This window comes from Arachis hypogaea, chromosome 8 (genome assembly GCF_003086295.3).
Source record: "Arachis hypogaea cultivar Tifrunner chromosome 8, arahy.Tifrunner.gnm2.J5K5, whole genome shotgun sequence".
Lineage (NCBI taxonomy): Eukaryota > Viridiplantae > Streptophyta > Magnoliopsida > Fabales > Fabaceae > Arachis > Arachis hypogaea.
In genome coordinates this window covers 3,983,608-3,998,074 of record NC_092043.1, presented here as the reverse complement: position 1 = coordinate 3,998,074, position 14,467 = coordinate 3,983,608, and the positions used below count along the sequence as shown (strand labels likewise).

Here is a 14,467-nt window from a genome sequence, read left to right as displayed (position 1 = left end):
AGTTATAAGATTCATAGGGTGGTTTGCAAATAAGAAGACAAGAATTTAAATAACAAGAAAATAAAGTAAACAACTAAAGATAGTAAATACTAAAAAGGCATTCAAGGAGAGGAATGAGAATTGAGGTTTTCTATTTTAGTCATTAATCATAACACAATAATTACCAAGTGTTAAATCTACTACGTTATTTCTAATATTAGGAGAAGGTCAAATAGGCCTAGTTAATCCCAATCCATAATTAGTATCAATGAAAACAAGATTAACTAACAACTCTAGATTACCAATATAAATTGGATATTAATGACTCAAGAGTACCTAATTTTTCTTTCCAAATCAAGAATGCAAAAAATCTATTCTAAAACTAAGCCAAGCATTTTATCAAGTAATCAAACACTTGGTGTGCATAAAAAGAAAAGCATATTAAATTGTAATAATAATAAAATCTAAGACTACCAAATGCAAGATAACAATAACAACAACTTAATTAAACACCAATAAACATAAAAAACATCAAATTGCATTAAATGAAATTAAAAGTAATAAAGGTTCATGAAACTAAAGGTGACACAAATGAGAAATTAACAAGATGAACTAAGAGAATCAAAGCAATTAAACAAGGAAAAGTAATTGAAACTAGATCAAAGCAAGAATTAAAACCTAAATATAGGAGAAAATTAAACTAAAAGGCCTCTCTCTAGAAAACGCATAAAACATGGTTCCTAAACTACCCTAATTGCTCTTCCCTTGTTCCATCTTGGATTTGGCTTCAAATACTTCAGAAATGAGTTGGATTTGGGCTTGAATGAGCTCAAAAATTGCTAGCCACGTTTTCTTTAAGTGAGTCACATGCTGCATGTCACACATACGCTCAAGGTCATGCGTACGTGCCATATTACGATTTTCCAGGTCACGCGTATGCACCACATGGTAGATTTCTAAAACTTCATTTTTTCATGAATTCTCCACTTTTACATATTTTTTCTTCATTTCTTCAATCCAATCTTTACCCTCTGAGCCTGAAATCACTTAACAAACACATTAAGGTATCAAATGGAATTAAAGTAAATTAAATTTAACAAATTAAGAGTCTAAAAAGCATGTTTTCAACCTTAAGTATAATTTAGGAGAAATTCACAAAACCATGCTATTTTATTAAATAAATGTGAGATAAGTTGATAAATTTCACTAAATTCAATACAAGATACACCCTAAAATTGGGGTTTATCAGTTCTCCTTGTCTCGGTGTCTTCCTCTTGCGTACTCTGTTCAAGGCTTCTAGGTTCTAGCTTCTAGGTAGTTTTTTTAACTATAACTGAATAAATTTTTATTATGGTGAAGTTCTGTAAACTGTGAACTGTGATTTTTTATTTTTCTATGAACTGTGAACTGTGAACTGAACTTTGTTGAATAATTATGAATAATTATTGTTAGTTAAACTGTGAACTTTGTTGTTGTTACTTATTACTGGGTTGAATAATTATTGAATAATTTTGACTGTTAAGATTATTGGGTTGAAGTGGTTTATCATGGGTTCTTATAAACCTATGATTGATGATGATTAATGACTCTGTCATTGCTCATTGCTCACTATTTTTTATTTAAATTAAAAATCTTGTTAATCTTGTTAATTAAACTGAGGATTGATGACTCTGTCATTATTTATTGCTCATTCATTTAGAGATTTTTATTTTTATCTATTTTTTTATGAGAGAAGAATTTTATTAAGATGAAGAGAAAAGAAAATGGAGAAAGAAATAATAGAACCCACTTTACAAAAAATCAAGAAAGAAATCATATTGGTCATATGATCTACACAATTCATGTATTTTTATGTGTTTAGAATATCTAAGCTGTGAATTTATCTTGTTACCAAGTCCAACATAAATGCTAATAGAAAATTGTTACTAAACTATGAATTTTTTGTCAAATGGTCGATATTTTTTGGGTTGGTGACTATGATAGAAAATACAGGGAAGCTTATGACTAAAAATGGGTAAGTTGTATTTTTTGGCCCATTTTTTTTAAACTCAATTTTGGTTTCCAACTGTATCAATTGCACATCCTCTTTTGAAATAATATAATGGTGAAACGACAAAATGAGTTTTTATTTTTTTGTTTTTTATTTGGTAACAATTATAATTGAAAACTTTCATAGGTATTTTCTCATGTTTTTAGATTGGGAGATTACAGACTCGACACTGCAATTTTGGTAATGCCATTTTCAACAAGCTTCCAATTTATTTATGTAGTACCTGTCTATGCTTATCAATTGTTATACATATGAATATGTGATATATGTTGATTGTCTATCTGTTCTTTCTTTTTTTTTTTTACCTCTTGTTGACTGTGGTAAAGTTGTTAGCCTATGTTTATTCACTAAAATATTTATATTTTGATAAGATCATATGGATTTGGTTGATGATATTTCATGTAATATTTTAAATTTTGAAGATATTTTAACATTTATATTATATTATAATTGTATTTTAGAAGATTTATTTATAATTTATCTATTATCTATAAGATCATTTAGCGCGCATACATATTTTTAATCGATTATGTTAGGGGTACACCAAAATCAACCACCAAAGTCAGTTACTAGTATAAAAGATAGAATAAATCTCTACATCCAAGTCATAACCGTAACCAAGTCCAACAAAATATTTTAAATTCATGCGCACGTTTCCTGCGACTTTAATTGACTATGCTACGGGTACACCAAAATCAACCACCAAAGTCAGTCACCAAGTATTCTAAATTCACATGCATACGTTTACTATTGTCGCTTCTTCTTTTAAATTCGCGCACGCATCTTTCTCTTTTGTTATCATCATCACCAACATCAATATTTTGCTAACATCTTTATTTGAGGTTCATTGGATCCAGAAATAAATTTGATGTGTTTTTTGTTAATGATTGAGTTTCTTTACTGCTTGTTCAAATCTAAACTAATTTCGGTTCATTTGTGAATTAACTGAGGTTCACTTGATGCTACTGTTAAGTATTGACCAAAACTTTTGTTCCTTAAGAAATTTTAGTTTGTTTCTTAGTTTAATTTAGGTTCATTTAGTTTTGTCTCTTTTGAATTTGCTGAACTTGTTCATGTGTGGTTGTTTAGTTAGTTTTTGTTCAAATTTGAACTAATTTCGGTTCATTTGTGAAATAACTGATGTTCACTTGATGTTGCTGTTAAGTATTGACCAAATTTTTTATTCCTTAAGAAATTTCAGTTCATTTTTAGTTTAATTTAGATTCATTTGTTTTTGTTTCAGTTGAATTTGCTGAACTTGTTCATATGTGGTTGTTTAGTTAGTTTTTGTTCAAATCTGAATTAATTTCGATTCATTTGATGATGCTGTTAAGTATTAACCAAGTTTTTTATTCCTTAAGAAATTTCGGTTCATTTCTTAGTTTAATTTAGATTCTTTTAGTTTCATCTCACTTGAATTTGCTGAACTTGTTCATGTGTGGTTGTTTAGTTAGTTTTTGTTCAAATCTGAACTATTTTTAGTTCATTTGTAAATTAACTGAAGTTCACTTGATGCTGTTGTTAAGTATTGACCAAATTTTTTATTTTTTAAGAAATTTTAGTTCATTTCTTAGTTTAATTTAGATTTATTTGGTTTCGTTTCATTTGAATATCTACCCTCATTTTTTGCTTCTTCTTATTTTTCATCTTTTTTTCTTCATATTCTCCTTCTTATTTCATTTTCTCAAAATTCTTTTTGATTTACTCTATTGAGAGGAATAAAACTAAGAAAAAGGAACGCAAAGAAAAAGGAAGATGAACACAAAGAAGAAGTAAGATAAATGCGAAGAAGAAGGATGAGGAGGAAGAGAGAAACACGGGAATGTTTACGTAGTTGGAGTGTGTATTCACGCTTCACTAATGAAATTAAATTTTGTTGGGTTTGACCAACTAGGCTGGACTTAGTTGCCAAAAAAACTTAGATGTATAGTAGCTCTCTAAAAGATATATTAGAATATAAATACACAATAAAAATAAATTAAACGATATATGTATTTATACACAAATATATTAGTGACTGATTTTGGTGCACGAATAACATTTTTAATTTTTAATTTATAAATTAAACTTATATATATATATATATATATATATATATATATATATATTTAGAATTCATTATTAAGAGTTTAATTTGTTTTTCATTATAAAGTCGAGATTTATTTGTGATATTTATCTCTAAAGATAATATATTTCGATTTCTATTTCTATGTTCTAACTTAAAGTAAAATTATTTAATTTTAAGAATGGTTTATTATTTGTTTGAATAAAATCTTAATTTCTTAAATAGTTGGTGGATTTAATGAAAATTAAATTATTCCAAGCCATGTTATTGATATACTCTATTTTCATCTTTATTATTCTCATTATTTTTTTATGGATAGTTGTAATTTTAATATTTTGGCTTGAAATATTAGATGAGTCTCTAACAAGATGGTTTCTGCACACTGTAAAGAGCTTGTTTGTAAATATCACATATTTTTTTATCTGTTTGTTAGGAACACATTATTTTTTATAGGGTAAAATTTTTTTGGAGTAATTTGGGTTATTCAATTGTAGCCATCTCTAAAGCACAAAGTCAAAGAGGTGATATTAGTTTTTATCTGCTGTGCCAGTTAATCATTGCAAGGTGATTAGTACCGTGGAGTAGTGCATTGCGGTGAAAACATCTTTAGGAAGTATAAAAAATAGAATAAATCTTTACATCAAAGTCATGACACTAATCAAGTTTAACCCAATATTTTAAATTTACGTGCGCATGTTTATTGTCGTCACTTCTTCTTTTAAATTTGCACACGCAGGTTTTTTTTTTTCATTATCTTTCTCTTTCGTTATCGTCATCACCAACAACACTAACATTTTGCTAACATCTTTATTTGAGGTTCATTTGGATCCAGAAATAAATTCGATATATTTTTGTTAATGATTGAATTTATTTTACTGCTTGTTTAAATCTGAACTAATTTCGGTTCATTTGTGAATTAACTGAGGGTTCACTTGAAGCTGCTGTTAAGTATTAACCAAATTTTTTATACCTTAAAAATTTTTGTGTAATTTTTTATTTTAATTTAGGTTCATTTGGTTTAGTCTCGCTTGAATTTATTAAACTTGTTCATGTGTGGTTGTTTAGTTAGTTTTTGTTGAAATTTGAACTAATTTCGGTTCATTTGTGAATTAACTGAGGTTCACTTGATGCTGCTGTTAAGTATTGACAAAATTTTTTATTTCTTAAGAAATTTCAGTCATTTCTTAGTTTAATTTAGGTTCATTTGGTTTCATTTCACTTGAATTTGCTGAACTTGTTCATATGTGGTTGTTTAGTTAGTTTTTGTTCAAATATGAACTAATTTCGGTTCATTTGTAAATTTACTGAGGTTCACTTGATGCATGTTAAGTATTAACCAAATTTTTTATTCCTTAAGAAATTTTAATTCATTTCTTAGTTTAATTTAGGTTCATTTGGTTTCGTTTCACTTGAATTTGCTGAACTTGTTCATGTGTGGTTGTTTAGTTAGTTTTTGTTTAAATTTGAACTAATTTCGGTTCATTTGTGATTTAACTGAGGTTCACTTGATGCTGCTTCTAAGTATTGACCAAATTTTTTATTCCTTAAGAAATTTCATTTCATTTCTGAGTTTAATTTAAATTTATTTGGTTTCGTTTTACTTGAATTTTTCTCCTCATTTTTTGCTTCATCTTCTTCATTTTCATCTTTTTTTTCTTCATCTTCTCCTTCTTATTTTATTTTCTCAAAATTCTTCTTGATTTATTCTCTGTAGAGGAATAAAATTAAGAAAAAAGAATGTAAAGAAGAAGGAGGGAACACGAAGAAGAAGGAAGAAAAATGCAAAGAAGGAGGAGGAGAAACACGAAGAAGTAGAAGAAGAAGGAGGAGGAGGAGAGAAATGCGAAACATTTACGTAGTTAGAGTGTGTATTCATGCTTCACTAATGAAACTAATTTTTGTTGGGTTTCGGATATCTTGATTGGACTTGATTGCCAAAAAGACTTGGATGTGTAGCAGCTCTCTAAAAGATATATTAGAATATAAATACACATTAAAAATAAATTAAACTATACATATATTTATACACAAATATATTAGTGACTGATTTTAGTGCACAAATAATATTTTTAATTTTTAATGGATAAATTAAACTTATATATATAATTTAGAATTCATTATTAAAATCTTGACTTCAAGTTTAATTTGTTTTTTTTTATTATAAAGTCGAGATTTATTTGTGATATTTATCTTTAAAGATAATCTATTTCAATTTCTATTTTGATGGTTATCAGTGGCTAAGAGAAGGGGGGTTAGATTTTAGCCCCTTTTTGCTTAGTTACACTTGCTGCCTTTTAGACCTCTCTAAAGAGATATTTTTGTTTTTGTCTTGTGACTAGTCAAGAGACTTTTTCTTTTTGTCTTGTAACCAGCCAAGAAATATTTTTCAATTTTGTTTCCTGCGAACAGAAACTGATATGGAGTAGAAAAGAGAGAGAGAATCATACCAAGAAGTATCCTGGTTCAGCTGCTCAGTGCATTGCAACCTACATCCAGTCTCCATCACAACAATGATGGAATTTCACTATAATCATCTTGATTACAGACACCAATTCTCCCTAGGAACTACCCTTCCTATCCATGACAAGTCCAGAATCTATCCCCAATCCTGAACTTGACATGGTCACCTACCAATCTTTCAACTGCTAAGTGCTAACCCAACTTGCAAGGGAATTTTCACAGAATCATGAAACACAACACAAATGTACAAAGGATCTCTAGGACATCTATGGCTTTTTCTTTTAATTTTGTACCCTTTGCCTTTTTTCACTCACTGGCTTTTTCTTACAAACCTTACACTTGTTTGCCTTTTTCACCATGAGACTCAAGACAGACAAAACTAAACAGAAAAATACAACATGAAACACATTGAAGGAGAAGAACTTCTGTTAGCTTGGGTAGCTATGAGAACTCTGTGCTTTTCACTCTTTTTCTCCTTACTCCAAGCCTTGGCTGTTCACCCTTATTATAGAAGGGGAAGCCTCCAAGGTTAAAACGGTTGAACCGTGCCAACTTCTTCTTCTTCAATCAACAAACCAGTTTGGACAAAGAGAAGAAAGAGGAAACCAAATGCAAAATCCAACATGCAATTACCTCATTCTCATCCCAACTCATCAAGCTTCATTAATCTGAGCCTTCCATCTTGACTTGATCCCCAAGAAGGATTTCTGACCCTTGATGAACCTTTGATCCTTGACAGCTCCATCTGCTCTATCTTCTGCTTCTTCCCCACGTAGCTACAGTAGCTACCTCTTGTGATGGATGAACAAAAGTAGAGACGAGTCATACTCTAGGGATCTTCATCTCTGACCGAATTGGATCTTCCACCTTTTTTAGGCATGGTGATCTTGAGACTTCTTCATCACATCTTACCATTTGTGGTAAAGATCTCAGCCACACCGTACTGTAGATTTTCTTTTTACTAAGGCCATCATCACCTTAGCCTCTTGCTTGTACATAGCTTCTCTGTGATTTTTTTCTGATAACTTGCTTCAACACTCTTTTCCTGCTAGATATGAACGAAAGAGAGAGGAGAGAGAACAGAGAAAAGCTTTCAATGGAATTAAGAAAGAAATTAAAATGAGTTATGTTTACATTACCCATGCCTAGTAACGTGTAAAGCAATAATAGCAATAAAATCAATGTAAGCTTTCTTTCTCATGTTACCAAGACATGCAATAAATCCAAGTTAATGAAAATTTGAATTTCATAACCCAGTGAGAAAGGCATCCGTGGAAAGCATGCTTTCAATTTGAATTTGGATCCCACCAAAGTAAATGAATAATAGAAAGCACATGCTCCACTTTCTTTCTTCTTTCAATTCGGACCATAATGTTGGTCTTTTAATCACAATGATTTTGGGCTATACCAAAATATTTTCTGCCAAGTAACAAATTTGCCAAACAACACAATGATTCATGTTTTATGAAGCATTTTTTGAGATATAGTGTCAATAATAGAATTTCATAAAAAAAGGCAGATTAGGAAAATATCAGAGCATAACCAAAATCAAAATATGATAATGCAGAAATCAGAGTATAGACCAAAAATCAGATCATAAATCATAAACCATAAAAATTGAAGCACATACACAAGGGTAATCATTAATCATTCAGATTTCAGCCCCTATTTTTCAAAGATTTCAGCCCCTGTTTTTCAATTTTTTTTCTCAACTTTCCTCCCCTTTTTGTCATCAATGGGAGTCCTGCAAAACTGATGAGCGGATAATTTGTACGCTTTTTGGCATTGTTTTTAGTATGTTTTTAGTATGATCTAGTTAGTTTTTAGTATATTTTTATTAGTTTTTAGTTAAAATTCACTTTTCTGGACTTTACTATGAGTTTGTGTGTTTTTCTGTGATTTCAGGTATTTTCTGGCTGAAATTGAGGGACCTGAGCAAAAATATGATTCAGAGACTAAAAAGGACTGCAGATGCTGTTGGATTCTGACCTCCCTGCACTCGAAGTGGATTTTCTGGAGCTACAGAAGCCCAATTGGCGCGCTCTCAATGGCCTTGGAAAGTAGACATCCTGAGCTTTTCAGCAATATATGATAGTCCATACTTTGCTCAAGATTTGATGGCCCAAACCGGCGTTCAAAGTCACCCTCAGAATTCCCAGCGTTAAACGCCGGAACTGGCACAAGAATGGGAGTTAAACGCCCAAACTGGCACCAAAGCTGGCGTTTAACTCCAAGAGGAGTCTCTACACGAAAATGCTTCATTGCTCAGCCCAAGCACACACCAAGTGGGCCCGGAAGTGGATTTTTATGTCATTTACTCATCTCTGTAAACCCTAGGCTACTAGTTCTCTATATATAGGACCTTTTACTATTGTATTTTCAATCTTTGGATCATTTTTAGATCTTTTGATCATCTTTGGACATCTAGTTCTTAGATCATTGGGAGGCTGGCCATTCGGCCATGCCTAGACCTTGTTCTTATGTATTTTCAACGGTGGAGTTTCTACACACCATAGATTAAGGTGTGGAGCTCTGCTATACCTCGAGTATTAGTGCAATTACTATTGTTCTTCTATTCAATTCCGCTTGTTCTTGTTCTAAGATATCACTTGTTCCTCAACTTGATGAATGTGATGATCCGTGACACTCATCATCATTCTCACCTATGAACGTGTGCCTGACAACCACCTCCGTTCTACCTTAGATTGGGTGAATATCTCTTGGATTCCTGATACACGATGCATGGTTGATCGCCTGACAACCGAGCCAGCCATTCCGTGAGATCAGAGTCTTCGTGGTATAGGCTAGAACTGATGGCGGCATTCAAGAGAATCCGGAAGGTCTAACCTTGTCTGTGGTATTCTGAGTAGGATTCAATGATTAAATGACTGTGACGTGCTTCAAACTCCTGAGGGCGGGGCGTTAGTGACAGACGCAAAAGAATCACTGGATTCTATTCCGGCCTGATTGAGAATCGACAGATGGATAGCCGTGCCATGACAGGGTGCGTTGAACATTTCCACTGAGAGGATGGGAGGTAGCCACTGACAACGGTGAAACCCTTGCATAAGCTTGCCATGGAAAGGAGTAAGAAGGATTGGATGAAGACAGTAGGAAAGCAGAGAGACGGAAGGGACAAGCATTTTCATATGCTTATCTGAAAGTCCAACCAATGAATTGCATAAGTATCTCTATCTTTATCTTTATGTTTTATTCGTATATCACCCATATCCATTTGAGTTTGCCTGACTAAGATTTACAAGGTGACCATAGCTTGCTTCATACCAACAATCTCTGTGGGATCGACCCTTACTCGCGTAAGGTTTATTACTTGGACGACCCAGTACACTTGCTGGTTAGTTGTGCGAAGTTGTGTTTATGCCATGGTATTGAACACCAAGTTTTTGGATTCATTACCGGGGATTATTTGATTTGTGAAAAGTATTGATCACAATTTCGCATACCAAGTTTTTGGCGCCGTTGCCGGGGATTGTTGAGTTTGGACAACTGACGGTTCATCTTGTTGCTTAGATTAGGTATTTTTTTTTCAGAATTCTTAAGAATGAATTCTAGTTTTTCATGATAATCTGTTGAAGTCTGGCTGGCTGTGAAGCCATGTCTAATTTCATTGGACCGAGGTTTCAACTTATCATCACAAGAGCTTGTTGATTTCTATCAATCTTGCTATTGGAGCAGTGATCTGCTAAGGCTTGGCTGGCCATTGGCCATGTCTAGTGTTTTGGACCGAAGCTTTCTTTGAAAGCTTGGCTGGCTGTGAAGCCATGTCTAATTCCTGGACCGGAGTCTTAGACTAGCATTGCACTGATTCCTGGAGTTCTCATTAAGAATTTTGATACCTTTATTTTCTTTTCTAATTTTCGAAAAATCCAAAAAAATTACAAAACCATAAAAACCAAAAATATTTTATGTTTCTTGTTGAGTTTAGTGTCTCATGTTAAGTTTGGTGTCAATTGCATGTTTTTCTTGCATTTTTCATGTGTCTTCTATGATCTTCAAGTTTTTCTTGAGGATTTTCTTGCTCTGACCTTTGAATTCTCTTGACTTGAGTGTTTTGTTGTGTCTCATATGCATTTTCATTTTGTTAGTGTCAGTAGTGTACAAACTGCTAAGTTTGGTGTCTTGCATGCATTGTTATTTTGTTGCATTTTGATTATTCTTCATTATTAAAAATCCAAAAAATTTTTAATCTATGTCTTTTCAAGTCAATAATACAGAGAATTGAAGATTCAGAACATTCAGCAGAGGAATTGCACAGAAAAAGCTGGGCGTTCAAAACGCCCAGTGAAGAAGGACAGACTGGCGTTTAAACGCCAGCCAGGGTGCCTGGTTGGGCGTTTAATGCCCAAAAGGGTAGTGATTTGGGCGTTAAACGCCAGAATGTGCACCATTCTGGGCGTTTAACGCCAGGATGGTACAAGAGGGAAGATTTTGTTTTCAATGCAAATTTTTTTCAGGTTTTCAAAATTTTTCAAAATCAAATCTTTTCCAAATCATATCTTTTCAATCAAATCTTTTTCAAAATCAATTTCTTTCTTTTTTTCAAAGATACTTGCTATCAATTAATGATTTGGTTCAACATTTCAAGTATGTTGCCTTTTCTGTTAAGAAAGGTTTAATGTTTGAATCATATCTTTTCTTGTTAGCCAAGTCATTAATTCTCAAAATCAAATCTTTTTTTTAAATGTTTTTCAAATCATATCTTCTCAATCACATCTTTTTAAAACTAATCATATCTTCTTAACCACATCTTTTTCAAAATAGCTTTCAATCAAATCTTTTTTATTTCTAATTTCAAATTCTTTTTCAAAAATCACTTGATTTCTTTCCCACTTTTATTTTCGAAAATCAATTAGTGTTTTTCAAAATGTTTTCAAAATCTTTTACTTAATTTTCGAAAATTACTTCCCTTCTTCTCATATCCTTCTATTTTTGGACTAACACTATTCCTTAATGCATAATTCGAACTCCATCTTCTTTGATAAGTTCGAATTCTTCTACTTCTGCCTTCTATTTTTTCTTTTCCTCTGACATCTCAAGGAATCTCTATACTGTGACATAGAGGATTCCACATTTTCTTGTTCTCTACTCTTTCTTATGAGCAGAAGCAAAGATAAAAGCATTCCTGTTGAGGCTGATCCTGAACCTAAAAGGACCTTGAAGAGAAAGCTAAGAGAAGCCAAGGCACAACTCTCTGTAGAGGACCTAACAGAAATCTTCAAAAAAGAAGAACCCATGGCAGCCGAAAACAACAACAAAGCCAACAATGCAAGGAAGGTGCTGGGTGACTTTACTGCACCTACTCCCGATTTCTATGGGAGAAGCATCTCTATCCCTGCCATTGGAGCAAACAACTTTGAGCTTAAGCCTCAATTAGTTTCTCTAATGCAACAGAATTGCAAGTTCCATGGACTTCCATTGGAAGATCCTCATCAGTTTTTAGCTGAATTCTTGCAAATCTGTGACACTGTCAAGACTAATGGGGTTGACCCTGAGGTCTACAGACTTATGCTATTCCCTTTTGCTATAAGAGACAGAGCTAGGACATGGTTGGACTCACAACCTAAAGAAAGCCTGAACTCTTGGGAAAAGCTAGTCAATGCCTTCTTGGCAAGGTTCTTTCCACCTCAAAAATTGAGTAAGCTTAGAGTGGAAGTCCAGACCTTCAGACAGAAGGAAGGAGAATCCCTCTATGAAGCTTGGGAAAGATACAAACAATTAATCAGAAAGTGTCCCTCTGATATGCTTTCTGAATGGAGCATCATAGGTATTTTCTATGATGGTCTCTCTAAACTGTCCAAGATGTCTTTGGATAGCTCTGCTGGAGGATCTCTTCATCTGAAGAAGACACCTACAGAAGCTCAAGAGCTAATTGAAATGGTTGCAAATAACCAATTCATGTACACTTCTGAAAGAAATCCTGTGAATAATGGGATTAATCAGAAGAAAGGAGTTCTTGAGATTGACACTCTGAATGCCATACTGGCTCAGAACAAGATATTGACTCAACAAGTCAATATGATTTCTCAAAGTCTGTCTGGAATGCAAAACGCACCAAGCAGTACTAAGGAAGCTTCATCTGAAGAAGAAGCTTATGACCCTGAGAACCCTTCAATGGAAGAGGTGAATTACATGGGAGAACCCTATGGAAACACCTATAATCCTTCATGAAGAAATCATCCAAATCTCTCATGGAAGGATCAACAGAGACCTCAACAAGGTTTCAACAACAATAATGGTGGAAGAAACAGGTTTGGCAATAGCAAGCCTTTTCCATCATCTTCTCAGCAACAGACAGAGAGTTCTAAGCAGAACACCTCTGACTTAGCAACCATGGTCTCTGATCTAATCAAAACCACTCAAAGTTTCATGACTGAAACTAGGTCCTCCATTAGGAATTTGGAAGGACAAGTGGGTCAGCTGAGCAAGAAAATTACTGAACTCCCTCCTAATACTCTCCCAAGCAATACAGAAGAAAATCCAAAAGGAGAGTGCAAGGCCATCAACATGGCCGAATTCTGGGAGGAAGAAGAGGCAGTAAACGCCACTGAGGAAGACCTCACTGGACGTCCACTGGCCTCCAATGAGTTCCCCAATGAGGAACCATGGGAATCTGAGGCTCAAAATGAGACCATAGAGATTCTATTGAACTTACTTCTGCCATTCATGAGCTCTGATGAGTATTCTTCCTCTGAAGAGGATGAGTATGTCACTGAAGAGCAAGTTGCTAAATACCTTGGAGCAATCATGAAGCTAAATGACAAGTTATTTGGAAATGAGACTTGGGAGGATGAACCCCCCTTGCTCACCAAAGAACTGGATGACTTGTCTAGGCAGAAATTACCTCAAAAAAGACAAGATCCTGGGAAGTTCTCAATACCTTGTACCATAGGCACCATGACCTTCAAGAAGGCCTTGTGTGACTTAGGGTCAAGTGTAAACCTCATGCCTCTCTCTGTAATGGAGAAGTTAGGGATCTTTGAGGTGCAAGCTGCAAAAATCTCACTAGAGATGGCAGACAACTCAAGAAAACAAGCTTATGGACTTGTAGAGGATGTTTTGGTAAAAGTTGAAGACCATTACATCCCTGCTGATTTCATAGTCCTAGAGACTGGGAAGTGCATGGATGAATCCATCATCCTTGGCAGACCCTTCCTAGCCACAGCAAAGGCTGTGATTGATGTTGATAGAGGAGATTGATCATTCAAGTGAATGAAGAATCCTTGGTGTTTAAGGCTCAAGGATATCCCTCTGTCATCATGGAGAGGAAGCATGAAGAGCTTCTCTCAAAACAGAGCCAAACAGAACCCCCACAGTCAAACTCTAAGTTTGGTGTTGGGAGGCCACAACCAACTTCTAAGTTTGGTGTTGAACCCCCACATTCAAACTCTAAGTTTGGTGTTGGGAGGTTCCAACATTGCTCTGAGCATCTCTGAGGCTCTATGAGAGCCCTCTGTCAAGCTACTGACATTAAAGAAGCACTTGTTAGGAGGCAACCCAATGTTATATTTTATATATTTTTCTTTGTTATTTTATGTTTTCTGTAGGTTGATGATCATGAGAAGTCACAAAATTAATGAAAAAAGCAAAAACAGAATGAAAAACAGGAAGAAAAACAGCACACCCTGGAGGAAGAACCTACTGGCGTTTAAACGCCAGTAAGGTTAGCAGATGGGCGTTTAACGCCCAGTCTGGCACCATTCTGGGCGTTTAACGCCAGAAAGGGGCACCAGACTGGCGTTAAACGCAAGAAAAGGGCAAGCACTTGGCGTTAAACGCCAGAAATGGGCACCAGCCCGGCGTTTAATGCCAGAATTGGCTCAAAACACATTTTTGCATGCCATTTGGTGCAGGGATGACTTTTCCTTGACACCTCAGGATCTGTGGACCCCACA

The 14,467-nt window shown here is 34.2% G+C and overlaps 1 non-coding gene across 1 annotated transcript; it reads right to left on the bottom strand.

Annotated features, from left to right (window-relative positions):
- Positions 1-12,212: 12,212 nt before the first annotated feature.
- Positions 12,213-12,320, bottom strand: LOC112708579 (small nucleolar RNA R71). The gene has a single exon (XR_003156431.1). It is a non-coding gene; the product is annotated as a small nucleolar RNA R71 (small nucleolar RNA).
- Between the last annotated feature and the right edge of the window lie 2,147 nt (positions 12,321-14,467).